The sequence below is a fragment of the Canis lupus genome, chromosome 19 (genome assembly GCF_003254725.2).
Source record: "Canis lupus dingo isolate Sandy chromosome 19, ASM325472v2, whole genome shotgun sequence".
NCBI classification, from domain to species: Eukaryota; Metazoa; Chordata; class Mammalia; order Carnivora; family Canidae; genus Canis; species Canis lupus.
The window spans coordinates 43,237,032-43,249,480 of NC_064261.1; the positions used below are offsets into that span (position 1 = coordinate 43,237,032).

At 35.0% G+C, this 12,449-nt stretch overlaps 1 protein-coding gene across 25 annotated transcripts in view; it reads right to left on the reverse strand.

Annotated features, from left to right (window-relative positions):
- LOC125753068 (protein SREK1IP1-like) overlaps positions 1 to 12,449 on the reverse strand; it is a 187,002-nt gene that overhangs the window by 24,764 nt on the left and 149,789 nt on the right. For 3 of the 25 annotated variants that reach the window (XR_007403999.1, XR_007404007.1, XR_007403994.1), the window contains one exon: positions 1,669 to 1,725. The exons of 19 other annotated variants lie outside the window; for them this stretch is intronic. The gene's annotated coding sequence lies outside the window, so the exon portion shown is untranslated. Of the gene's footprint in view, positions 1 to 1,668; positions 1,726 to 7,098; positions 7,240 to 12,449 lie in introns of all 25 variants that reach the window. 3 more of the 25 variants (XR_007403996.1, XR_007404006.1, XR_007403992.1) reach the window with 1 other exon arrangement.

Here is a 12,449-nt window from a genome sequence, read left to right on the forward strand (position 1 = left end):
ATTCCAGGGTCCAGGGTTTGAGCCCTGCACCAGGCTCTCTGCTCAGTGGAGAGCCTGCTTTTCTTTCTCCCTCTGCCTCTCCCACGACTCATGTGTGCTCTCTCTCTCTCTCACTCTATCTCAAATAAATAAATAAAATCTTTTTTAAAAAAAAAAAAGACTTTTAAGTGAAAAAACTCTTTTTTTAAGATTTTATTTATTCATGAGAGACACAGAGAGAGAGAGAGAGAGAGAGAGACAGAAAGGAAGAGATACAGAGGGAGAAGCAGGCTCCGTGCAGGGAGCCTGCTGTGAGACTCGATCCCGGGATGCCAGGATCACATCCTGGGCCAAAGGCAGGCACTAAACTGCTGAGCCACCCAGGGATCCCAAGAAAACTCTTTTTATTCAGCTATATATTATGCCATTCCAGCATAATTTAATCCATTGCATAAATCCAAGTTTCTAGTTGTTATCATTTTCAGCCCAAGAGTTTCTTACACATTTCTGGTGGTATAGATGTGTTATAAGGAACTCTCTTACTTCTTTATAAGAAAGTGTGTTTATTTTCTTTACTTTGCCTTATTTTTGCTTGGAATCTATTTATCTGATATTTTTATAACCTGTCAAACTTTCTTTATTTCTATTTCTTTTAGAGATTTTTAAAATTTATTTCAGAAGGGAGAGAGATAGAGAGAGAGAAAGAGAGAGAAAGAGAAGGTGCAGGGGCAGAGGGAGAGGGAGACAAGCAGACTACATAAGGGAGTCCTATGCAGGTCCTTGATTCCAGGACTCTGAAATCATGACCTGAGCCAAAATTCAGAGTTGGGCGCTTAACTGAATGAGCCACCAAAGTGCCCCCGTTCTTTTTATTCATGTTAGCATCATGTCTTTTTCCATCTTTTCACTTGTGATCTGTTGTGTTCCCACTATGTCAAATGGCTTTCTCTGGAGCAGTAGAGGGTTGGATCTTGATTTTGATCTATTTTGAAAACCTCTGATTTTTAACAAGAGTGTTTATACCACATATATTTATTTTTACAATTTATTTGTTTGTTTATTCATTTATTTATTTAAAGAGCATTTGTGAGCAGGAGGGGAAGCAGAGGAAGAGGGAGAGAATCTCAGGTAGGATCCCTGTGCAGTACAAAGCCCAAGACGAGACCAGCTCTCACCACCTTGAGATCATGATCATGATCTGAGCCAGAGTCGGACACAACAAACTGAGACACCCGGGTGCTCCTAAACCACATATATTTGATGTAATTAGTGATATGGTTGGGTTTAAATCTCCTCTTTCTATTTAATTTCTGTCTGTCCTTCCTTTTTTCGTCTATTTCTACCCTCTTTTGGATTGCATTTTCTTAATGATCTCATCTCCGTGTAAGTGTTTTAGCTATAACTCTTCATTAAGTTACTTTAGGGTTTATAGTATAGTATACATGTCTAACTTGTCACGGTCTACGTTCAATTTATATCACATTATTTCATGAATAAAATAAGGCCCTTAAAATAGTATACTTCTATGTTTTTCCTTTCTCAGGCTTTGTGCTATTATAGTCAGGCACTTATTTCCTTGTAATGTGATAAACTCCACAACATGTTGTTATTATTTTCTCCAAACACAGTTAATTAGTTTTAAAACAAATTTATGTAATAAAAAAGTGTTTATTTTACACATGCAGTTACCATCTCCTGTGGTCTTCATTCCTTTGTGGAGGCCAAATTTTCATGTGGAGCACTTTGCTGAAATTTGATGAACTTATATTAATATCTTTGTAGTGGAAATCTGCTGGGGTAATTTTTTTCAACTATTGTGTTTCTGAGAAATTCTTTATTTCATCTTGCTTTTTGAAAGATATTATCACTGGATAAAGGATTCTGTGTTAAAGAATTACATGTATATTTGGTCACTTGAAATTTTCTCCTAGTTCACCTATGCTTTATTATTCCCCCAAGGCTCTATTGTTGGATAATTTATACTGCTCTTTTTTAAAAGATTTTTATTATTTATTCATGATAGACACAGAGAAAGGCAGAGACAAGCAGAGGGAGGAGTAGGCTCCCTGTGGGAAGCTCGATGTGGAACTTGATCTCGGAACCCTGGGATCATGATCTAAGCCTAAGGCAGATGCTCACCCACTGAGCCACCCAGGTGTCCATCCCTATATTGCTCAATCTTCAATCTCCCTAATCTTTTCTTATGTAATATCTAAGTTGTCACTAATTTCATCTAGTGTATTTTTCATCTTAGATAGTATAGTTTTCAACTATAAAGTTTGATTTGAGTCATTTAAAAATCTTACTTCTTTCTACTCAACCACTCAATCTTTTCTCTAGGCCAATGGTCCTAAATCAGGGATTATTTTATCCCTTCAGATGTCTTTGGTAAAGGCTGGATAAATTTTTGATTGTTACAAAGAGAGGAGAGGAACTGGCTTTTAGTAGTAGAGGCCAGGGATACTAACCACTGTTCATTGTTTAGGAGCCTAAGCAATAACAAAAATAAAATAAAACCTAACTATTATTTTATTAAGATGTCAATAATACCTCATTGAATGATATAGTCCTTTCAGTTCTTGCTTTCTTAGCTTTTCTAGGTGGGATCAGAGAAGCATTTTATATATAATATAAATATATTTATATTTTTGCCTCCCAACTACAGAGGCAAGACCCATGCTAATTCCTAATTAGCTGGTGAGTTAGGAGGCTTTGCACCCTGGCTGTTGGAAACCGTTATCAATAGTGGGACTTTATTTATTTATTTATTTATTTATTTATTTATTTATTTATTATTTATGATAGTCACAGAGAGAGAGAGAGAGAGAGAGAGAGGCAGAGACATTGGCAGAGGGAGAAGCAGGCTCCATGCACCGGGAGCCCAATGTGGGATTCGATCCCGGGTCTCCAGGATCCTGCCCTGGGCCAAAGGCAGGCGCCAAACCGCTGTGCCACCCAGGAATCTCCTAATAGTGGGACTTTTTTAATACTGGGTGCTGTTTCCTCCATTCTTTCAGACGGTCTTTCCTGGGCCTCAGTAGTTTTCTTTTCTTTTTCTTTTTCTTTCTTTTTTTTTTTTTTTTTACAAGCATGCACTAATAGGTAATCAACTGAACACTTAGGTGATCCTTTCTGCATATCCCCAGGGTTCTTTGTCAGTGTGTCTCCCCACTGGTAATCTGCCATGAAATTCTAGCTGTCCTATCTTCCTGGACTGTCCACTCTACTTCCTCAATTCAAGGAGGCTCTACTTGAGACCTGGAAAACTTCTCTAGGCAGTGAGCTGGTGAAATAAAGAACCTACCTAGTTGGTTTTCATAATGCAGGGATCACCAGCCATCATTGCCTAATGTTCAATGTCTTAAGAGTTATTTTATATTCTTTTCTTTTCTTTTATTCATTGTTTTAGGATATTGTGAATATTCTATTTCAGCTGGCTCTTTTGGTATCTTCCTTTAAATTATATTGTTTAACTAGGCAGCTATGTTATTATAGATAAGCTTGAGCTTTTCCAGGGTTTTTTTTTTTTTTTTTGCAAAGCATGTTTACAGATTTTATTAGGGCATGTCTGAAGTAACCTTTATTCTGGGTTAGTTCAGCCTGACTATTAAAGTATGACCCTTCCAGGGCTCTACTGAATTGCCTCACATAACCAACAAGGTTTTGTCATTCTTACTGTTTAAAATTTAAATGTCCTCTAGCCTTGTGTTGGATTTGGGAAATGTTTACCTTACATCTTTTTGGTAGTTATTCTTTCCTGACCTTGCTGAATCTTATCCTTTTCAAGCACAGTTTAGTGTTCAAAGACTCAAGGGCACTTCTGTACATATTTCTAGAGCACTTTTTCTGCGTAGTTTCTGCCTATGTAGTACTTTGTCCTGTATCTCACTTTAAATGTAATTTTCTCAGTGATGTGTTTTTTTGACACCCCTCCTTGCAATGCACTCCAGTGCTCCTTTATATTATTTCATGGAAACTTAACAATTTTTATTCAAAGGGAAGCTCACAGTTTGTAATGATATGTTTTTTATGTGATTATATGAATAAAGAATCTCTCCTCTCCTAAAATCAGTATTTAATTGGGCTTCAGGATTACTTAGAAACAATCTGACCTTAAACGAGGTCAAAGATACTACCTTCCTTTGTTCACCACTGTATCTGAGTGTGTTTAAGTCCTAGGCACAGAGCATACACTCAATACAAATTTAATTGTAGGAATGAATTTATAAATTCACTTTGTGGGATCCCTGGGTGGTGCAGCGGTTTGGCGCCTGCCTTTGGCCCAGGGCACGATCCTGGAGACCCGGGATCAAGTCCCACATCGGGCTCCTGGTGCATGGAGCCTGCTTCTCCCTCTGCCTATGTCTCTGCCTCTCTCTCTCTCTCTGTGACTATCATAAAAATAAATAAATAAAAAATTAAAAAAATAAATAAATAAATTAATAAATTCACTTTGTGGTTCTTCAAAGGCTATTTGGGATTTTACTGCCTCATCCTTGAAAGTAAGTAAAAGAAGTAAACATTATCATATTTACCTGAAAATAAAATTCAGTGAAATAAAATAAAATGCAGTTTATAAGATCATTTACTATTACTTACTCCTGTAAGTAGGTCTTATCTCTGCTAATGCAAAATGTTTTCTCAGAAACATAATTCCATCAGCTCCCCAAATGAAACAGGAAACAGTCAACAAAAATAAAAACATTAAGACCCTCTGAAATAATTTAAAATAAATAAACTCCCAGTTATCCAGCACCAAAGGAAATAAACAAATTCAAACTAACTTAATCCCTTGCCACATTTGAACATGTTACATATAGGATTTCACTTTAAAATTAGTTACAAATCTCCCTAAATTAACAAAGAAGAGTGAATTTCCTCATTTGGATTTAAATCTCCTGCCCCAGGGTAAAAAATCTTTAAGGAACAAATTAAAACTCCACCTAGGAAAATGTTCAAAAAGAAAGCAAAGCACAAAAGGACATTTAAAGACATTTAAAGATTAATACTTTATAAGAATGGAACCCCCAAACTTCTTTAAGTGGTAACCATCTACATAGGATGGAGGAAACTAAAAAGAATACCACTCCCATGTACAATTACTACAGCTACAATATCAGCAACAAAAACAAAAAGCTGTACCTACAAAATCATAGTATTTCTTGAGAACAGTCAGAGGGCAACCATCTAACCTGAAATCTAAGGAAATATATGCTTCCAAGAAGAGACTGAATGAAACAACATACAAGAAAGTATGAAGAGTTCCTATGTCCATTGTAGCATTGTTCATAACAGTCAACATAAGGAAACAATGTACATGTCCTTCAAGAGGAATGGATAAAGATGTGGTATAGATATCCATTGGAATATCATTCAGCCATAGCAAGGAAAGAAATCCTGTCCTTTGGGACAACATGGATGGATCCTGAGACCATTACACTAAATAAAATAAGTGTGACACAGAAAGATAAAAAGTATCTGATATTACATGTAGATGGAATCCAAAACAGCTGAGCTCATAGAATCAGAGACCAGAATGGTGATTACCAGGGTGTGGGAGGTGGGGGAAGTGGGGAGATGTTGGTCAAAGAGTATAAACTTCCAGTTATAAGATGAATTAGGTTCTGGGGATCTAATATCAGCATGGTGATTACTATTAACAATAATATACTGTAGATTTGAAAATTGCCAATCTAAGAGAGTAGATCTTAAGTGTTCTCATCACAAAAAACAAATAGTTATCATGTGATATGACCAAAGCATTAGCTAAGGCTATGGTGGTAGTCATTTCAACAATATATGAGTGTATAAATTTAGTTTGTTGTATATCTTAAATGTATACAATGTATACAATGTTATGTGTCAATTATATCTCAAGGAAGCTGGAGAAAAAATTCATAAAAGAAAACATTGATGAAAAAGCCTTCTGCGACTGTGTCTTATTTACTGAATGTTCTTTAATAACTTTTCCACTGAACAAGCTCTTTTTCACTGAACAGTTAATTTTTGATACCTCTATCACTCAACTCTCTAACAGTTAATATTCATCTAGTACAGGTTTAATGTCAAGTGAAAACCACCAACACATTCAAAATATAAACCTTTAAATTATCTACTATCTTTTTAAAAATGTGTTAACAGTTTCACCTCCAGGTCTGCATTCTTTTTCTGTGTAGACAGACTCCAACCTAGCAGTTTCTCTGATCCCACTGTGTTTTTGTATGATTGTTGAATTCCACAGGCTTTCGATATTTTTATTTCTTCTCAGGATCAGGACTTCTAAAGTCAATGAAGTTGGGTCACCTTTTAAAATTATTCTCAGTTCTCAAAACTCAAAATGTTATATTATGCTCCCTTTATTCATCTCTATCCACAGGCCAAAACGGAGTCTCACAGGTTTTATGCTTCTAGGCCTAAGCCACTCATACATAAATGTAGATTTTTTGAAGTTTAATTTTCCAAGAAAATGACAAAATCCACAATTACCAACAAGTGAATTAATCATCTGTGTTCAAAATACATTGAATCATTCTATAAACTGATTTTATTTATGCTTTTAAGAACTTGACCTGTTTTCAGAATTCTTTTCTATAAAAAACTGGATCTTCTCAAGTCTATATTTTTATGACAGGATCTATCTTTGCTGAAATGTTTTTCAGATATGATCTCTAGCAAAGAGACTATCTAGGGAAACAATCTCTGGCAATGAACAATGCTGTTATTAAATATATAGATATATTATTATTCTTAGATATATTTTTTTAAATTACTTTTGTTTTTAATATATTTTGGAAGATAAGTAGAGTGTTAGTGTGTGGATGGGGAATTTCCTAAAGACTTTTGTTGATGACAATTTAACATAAAAACTAAATGATAATGTTTAGATTTTGCTGTTGATTATGCTTTGCATAAGAATGTACAATGCATAGACATTATATTTTAATTACTATAATCTAACCACAATGTTGATTTCATTTATAGTATTCTTGGATATTCTTTTAAAAAGTAACATAGCACATCAGATCCAAGAAGAATAAAATCCATACTCAATTATAAGCCAAAAATGTTCTCTCCTCTTTCCCACACATACTTCTGTTACAGATATTAGGATTTACTTACTTCTAGTAAACAGGAACAGGAAGAGAGATCATTGCATATAATCCTTACAAAAAGATGTTGTTGTCATATTATTCTTTGGATTGCTTTGCTTTTCCTTACAGAGAAATTGAAGTTTAGAGAGGTAAGAAAGACTTTACTCATCTGTGGAATTTAAGAAACAAAGAAGCAAAGGTGGATAAAGGGAGAGAGAGAAGCAAATAAAGAAACAGGCTTTTAACTATAAAGAACAAACTTATGGTTACCTGAAAGAAGGAAGGTGGGTGGTGGTGGTGGGGGTGGTGTATATCAAACACTTAAAATTAATATTATACTGTCTGTTAATTGGAATTTAAATAAAAACTTAAAAAAGATGTCTAAAATTCTCAATTAGGAGTAACACAAGGCTTTTTTTTTTTTTTTTTTTTTTTTTAATGTGCAGTATAGCTTCGGATCCCATGCTTTAAAGCACTGCTTCCCTGTAAGATGGTGAAGGGACATTGTAAATAGACAGAGGTTGTAATATATCATTCTTTGTCACTTGATTCTTTGAGGTAAGTATCTCTTAATTTAAATGCCTTAAAACATGTGTTTAAAAAAAAAAACTACCTTGTATAGTAGCTACCAGTAGACAAAGTATGTTCTGAGAAGGAATATTAACAATATATCTCTGATCTGCCATAACTCAGAGGAAAATACCATAAATGTGAGATTAGTCTGCCTTAGAAACATGGGAGTACTCCTCCCCTTTAAAGGATGTATCTGAAAAACAGGCTTTCTTTTCATTTTGTAAGTTCTTGGTTGCAAAGTATTGAATTCAATTGGAACATAAAAATGGGTTAAAGTTGATTAAAATAGTCTGTTTTTCATTTCTCTAGCTAACTTATGAGCCAACTGGAACAAATTTCATGGAAATTAAAACCTTAAAAGTGCAGTCTGATGTTTTAACTTACGTAAATTTAAAACTTTTTTGCCACTTTTTCTAAGAAGTCATTATAATTCCATTAATGGTAAGATAAAAATGATGATATGGCCCAGTAATGGTAAAAGTGTGGTAAAATGGCTCTCATAGTCTCACAATGATGTTAATTCATACAATTTTATAAAATCAATGTGAAAATGTGTCAAGGATATTACTATATTAACAGTCTTTGATTCAATGATTCTACTTATAATGTCCTATTATAAAAAATAAATGCTATAAACAAATAGTTATGTACAAGGATATCATAACAGTGGTATTAACAATAAAATGCCTACGTATTCCACAATGGAGGAATTAAATAGAATTTGACTACATTCATACAACAAAAGAATATGAAGCTACTGAAATGCTTTTCGAACTTGGAGACTCTGAGTGATTTTTAAAATATTTATCTGGGGGCAACTGGGTGGGTCAGTTACTAAGGGTCTGACTCCTGATTTCTGCTCAGGTCACAATCTCTGGGTTGTGAGATCAAGCCCTGCTTTGGGCTCTGCACTGAGCATGAAGTCTGCTTGAGATTCTCTCTTTCCCTCCTGCCCTGTCTTGCCACCATGCACATGCATGCTCTCTCTAGTAAAATAAATAAAATATTTATCTACAGTTTCTCATTTTTCTCTAAAATAAATATTTGTTATAAGTAGGATGATCTTGCATTCAACATTTCCTAGAAGAGCTCTAGTTTACCCCCAAATAATTAGTTACTGTGGCCCAGTCTACTTGGAAAATTATCTTTGAACAATAAATTCTATGGTCCACCTAAGTATAATTCAGAAAAAAAGGCTTAGTAATAACCACAAAGTGGTATAGAATAGGGCCATGGATATATGCACAAGAAATTTGAAGGATATATACAATTTAGCCCAGTATCTGTCAACACAAACTGACTAGAATTTTTAATTCTATAGAAAGAATAAAAGTTACGATATTGATATAACCTATGTATAATATAATTTGTGAACAAAACATATTCAAAGAATATCTGAAACTCCAGCTACTGAGAATGTAACTATAAAGTTGAGATACTTGAGTTTTGAGTAAGTAAATTTTTAAAGATTCCCTGAAGTATTTGGAGTAAGAATCTTATAATTCCAACAGCAGGGATTATTAAACATTGCAAAGATACTAAAAGTAGAATCCCAGATGAAGTGTCTCCCAAGGATAGTGAATTAATCTTTCACCTGAATTTCCCCTGGCACTAATAGAAAAATCTGAATCATATAAACAAATATTTAAAAAATACCTCAGAGGATAGTATTCTAATAAATTCTAAGCAGAAAAAGACAAGAAGATCTTATAATGAAATAATTATGTCAATGAAACTTTAAGTACATTTTCTCTAGTTTAGCATATTTCTCTGTAGTGCATTTTATAAATGATCCCTTTCATTATAATCTTTTTCTGGATACCACTTCAAACCAAGCTTAGTCTAAGCATTTAGTTCCAACACTGTCCACTCCCTGCAGTGTCGCACACGACAACTTTTGCCTCTCATCTGAGAAATTTAAGGAAATCAAATTTTAGGAATGCATTTGACTGAAACAATGAATGGCACAACACTTTAGCTAATAAGTTTGTTCTTAATTAACAACAGTTTTGGATTAAACAGTATGGGATAAATTGTCTTCAGGCCAATAAAGAGACAGATGCTTACAACGTGATCATGAGATGAAGTGAGCCAGGACACTCAGGCAGGGAGGCCATCAAGCAAAATGAACCCAACTGCATGGTAATATCTACTAAACACATACAAATGGATGATTCTTGTTTTCTCTCATATGCTGTTTATTTTTCTTCACATGTACGGCCATAGACTTTTGTCTGGAATGTACTTCATTCATTATATCTGTAGATACTGCTTTTTGGATCCACTAAATGAAAATGGAGACACAGAATGGGGAGATGCTAATCAAAAGCATCACTTGTACAAGAATATATGTATAATATGTATAATATTATAATATTATACATAATAATTATACATATTATAATAATATGTATAATCTTAAAGGATTTTCAGTTCACTATAAGTCAGAAAGGTGATTCAACAACAATAGTAACAACTAAAGGGATGTCTGCATCACTCGGTGGTTTAGTGTCTGCCTTCAGCTCCGAGCATGATCTTGGCCTGGAGATCGAATCCAGCAACGGGCTCCCTACAAGGAGCCTGCTTCTCCCTCTGCCTATGTCTCTGCCCCTATCTCTCTCTCTGTCTCATGAATAAATAAATAAAATCTTAAAATAATAATAGCAAAAGCAATAATAGCAGTTCATCAGCACAGATAGAACAAGATGAGCAATGATGCCTACTGCCACTCTTATCTGTGCTTCTAAAGGTATGGCTGAAATATATATTCTGTTCTTTAAGCTAGAGATTTAGAGGAACAGTTAAAAACAAAATAAAAAAAAAACCCACAAAAGCAAACAACCAAAAAAAAAAAAGAATAACCATAACAGCAACATAAGCCAAAAAAATAGAGCACATACATAGAGAGAGAAGATGAATTGACCATGTGTGGACTGACCAATAGATCTAAGCATGTTTACCTTGGAGAAAAGGGGACTTAGTGGGAGGTACATAGTTCTCTTCAACAATATAAAAAGTAGGTACATGAAAAGGAGACAGTTTAGTTTGTGGGCTTTCAGAGGGCAGGTCTAGAAATTGCAGAAGGATATTACTAGTAATAAGAACATTATAGAAAATGGAGGGGTTTGATATTAAATGAAGCTGCTTTGGAAAATAACATGTTCTACTCACATCATTAAAGGTATTCACAGAAAGGTTTAATAAGAATGCAGTAACAATAACAACAGAGCTGACATTTGGAGCACCAATTACGTGCCAAGTGCCAACTGTTCTGCATGTAATGCTTCACTTAGCCTTCCCTACATTGCTGACATAGGTGTTATTAGCTCCATTTTACATAGGAGGAAACTATCCTGTTTAAGTTCATAAATCAATAAAAGCAAAACCAGAATTTAGAGCTATGAACCTCAATTTTAGAATCTGGTTCCCACTTGCCAGAAGTCTATATAAATCTGTTAAATCACTGAATTAGACAAATTGATGTCATTTCCACCATTTTTATTAATTCTACAATTCTCTGCCTCAAAGTTTCTATGGAGGTTAGCAAGTTGTCTCAATCTATCCTGTATTAATGCTACTAAAGTCACTTTCTCTTATATGATTGAGAAGATCCTGCACAGCATGTGGCTTCTTCTACACTGCACACCTGAAGCCAACCAACACCATACTCAACTAAGTCCTGTGAGAAATCCAGGAAAGTATAACTTTATCTCTTCCCTCAAGCAACTTTCAATTTAAGCAAAAAAGGTCAGGGTTAAAAATAACCATGTGAGAGAAAGGTAAATTCAGTTTGGTGAGTAAAAGGAAGAGGAGAATAGCGGGGACAAGTTCCGTTCCAGAGTTCTCTTGAATTTTGAATGTTTATAGAGACAGAGATCTGTATTTAGGAAGAAAGCCCAGTCCCAGTATCCTGAGACATGTTTTCAAATGCTTTGTTTTGAAGGAAAGTATATAATTCCACAGTTAGACCAGACTTTTGCTGTGAATGTTCATGCCAGCTTGAAGTTTCCTAGGGGACAGAGAATATAGGCAGGATTGTCTTGTGAAACACTGGGTCAAGGCAGCCCATTACCCTCTTGAACCAGATATTCAACAACAGAAATGGAAAGATATCTGGGAGGAGAGAAAAATGCTTAGAAATCAAACGTATGAACCAGTAGCCACATCAAATACCTTCCCACAGGTATTGGGGACACAATACACAGAGGCAATTTCTTATCCACTTGTGTGCAAGATCCACCTGACTTTGTTCCTTTTAAAGGACTGTGGGTGGTATAGAGATGAGAACTGGGAGAAGGTAAGTTTCTTGGGAGCATAAAGAATCAACTCAAAGAGGGGAAAAAACTTCACTCAGGAGCCAAATTTGCCTATGCACACCATAGGAAGAGTGGATTAAAAAAAAAAAAAAAGATTCTGCTAGAATGCTAGGTCCAGTCATCTTAGAAGTGTAAGAAGTATAAGAAGTTCAAATGAGTATAAACATCCTTTGCTGGGACACAGAGGAAGAGTAATGGTGTAAATATTTCGAAAACATTATTCTGGTGTGTGTTTCCGGTTGTCCCTAAGAAATCCTGTTCTTGGGTTGTTCTCCTGAAATTACAGTCATAGGAGAAAGGAGGTGAGTGAAACATCCCTGGGAAAGAGGATGATATGACTCGTGTCATCTGAGCCATAATGCAACAAGTGGATGGCTTACCTCTAATATCCTGGAAGATTTGCAAGAATAGAGGAGAGAGTCAAAGAGAAGTGGTAATGCTCATATATTCTGGCCTCTTCTCTGTGAGATAATGTATTAGAATGGAGAGA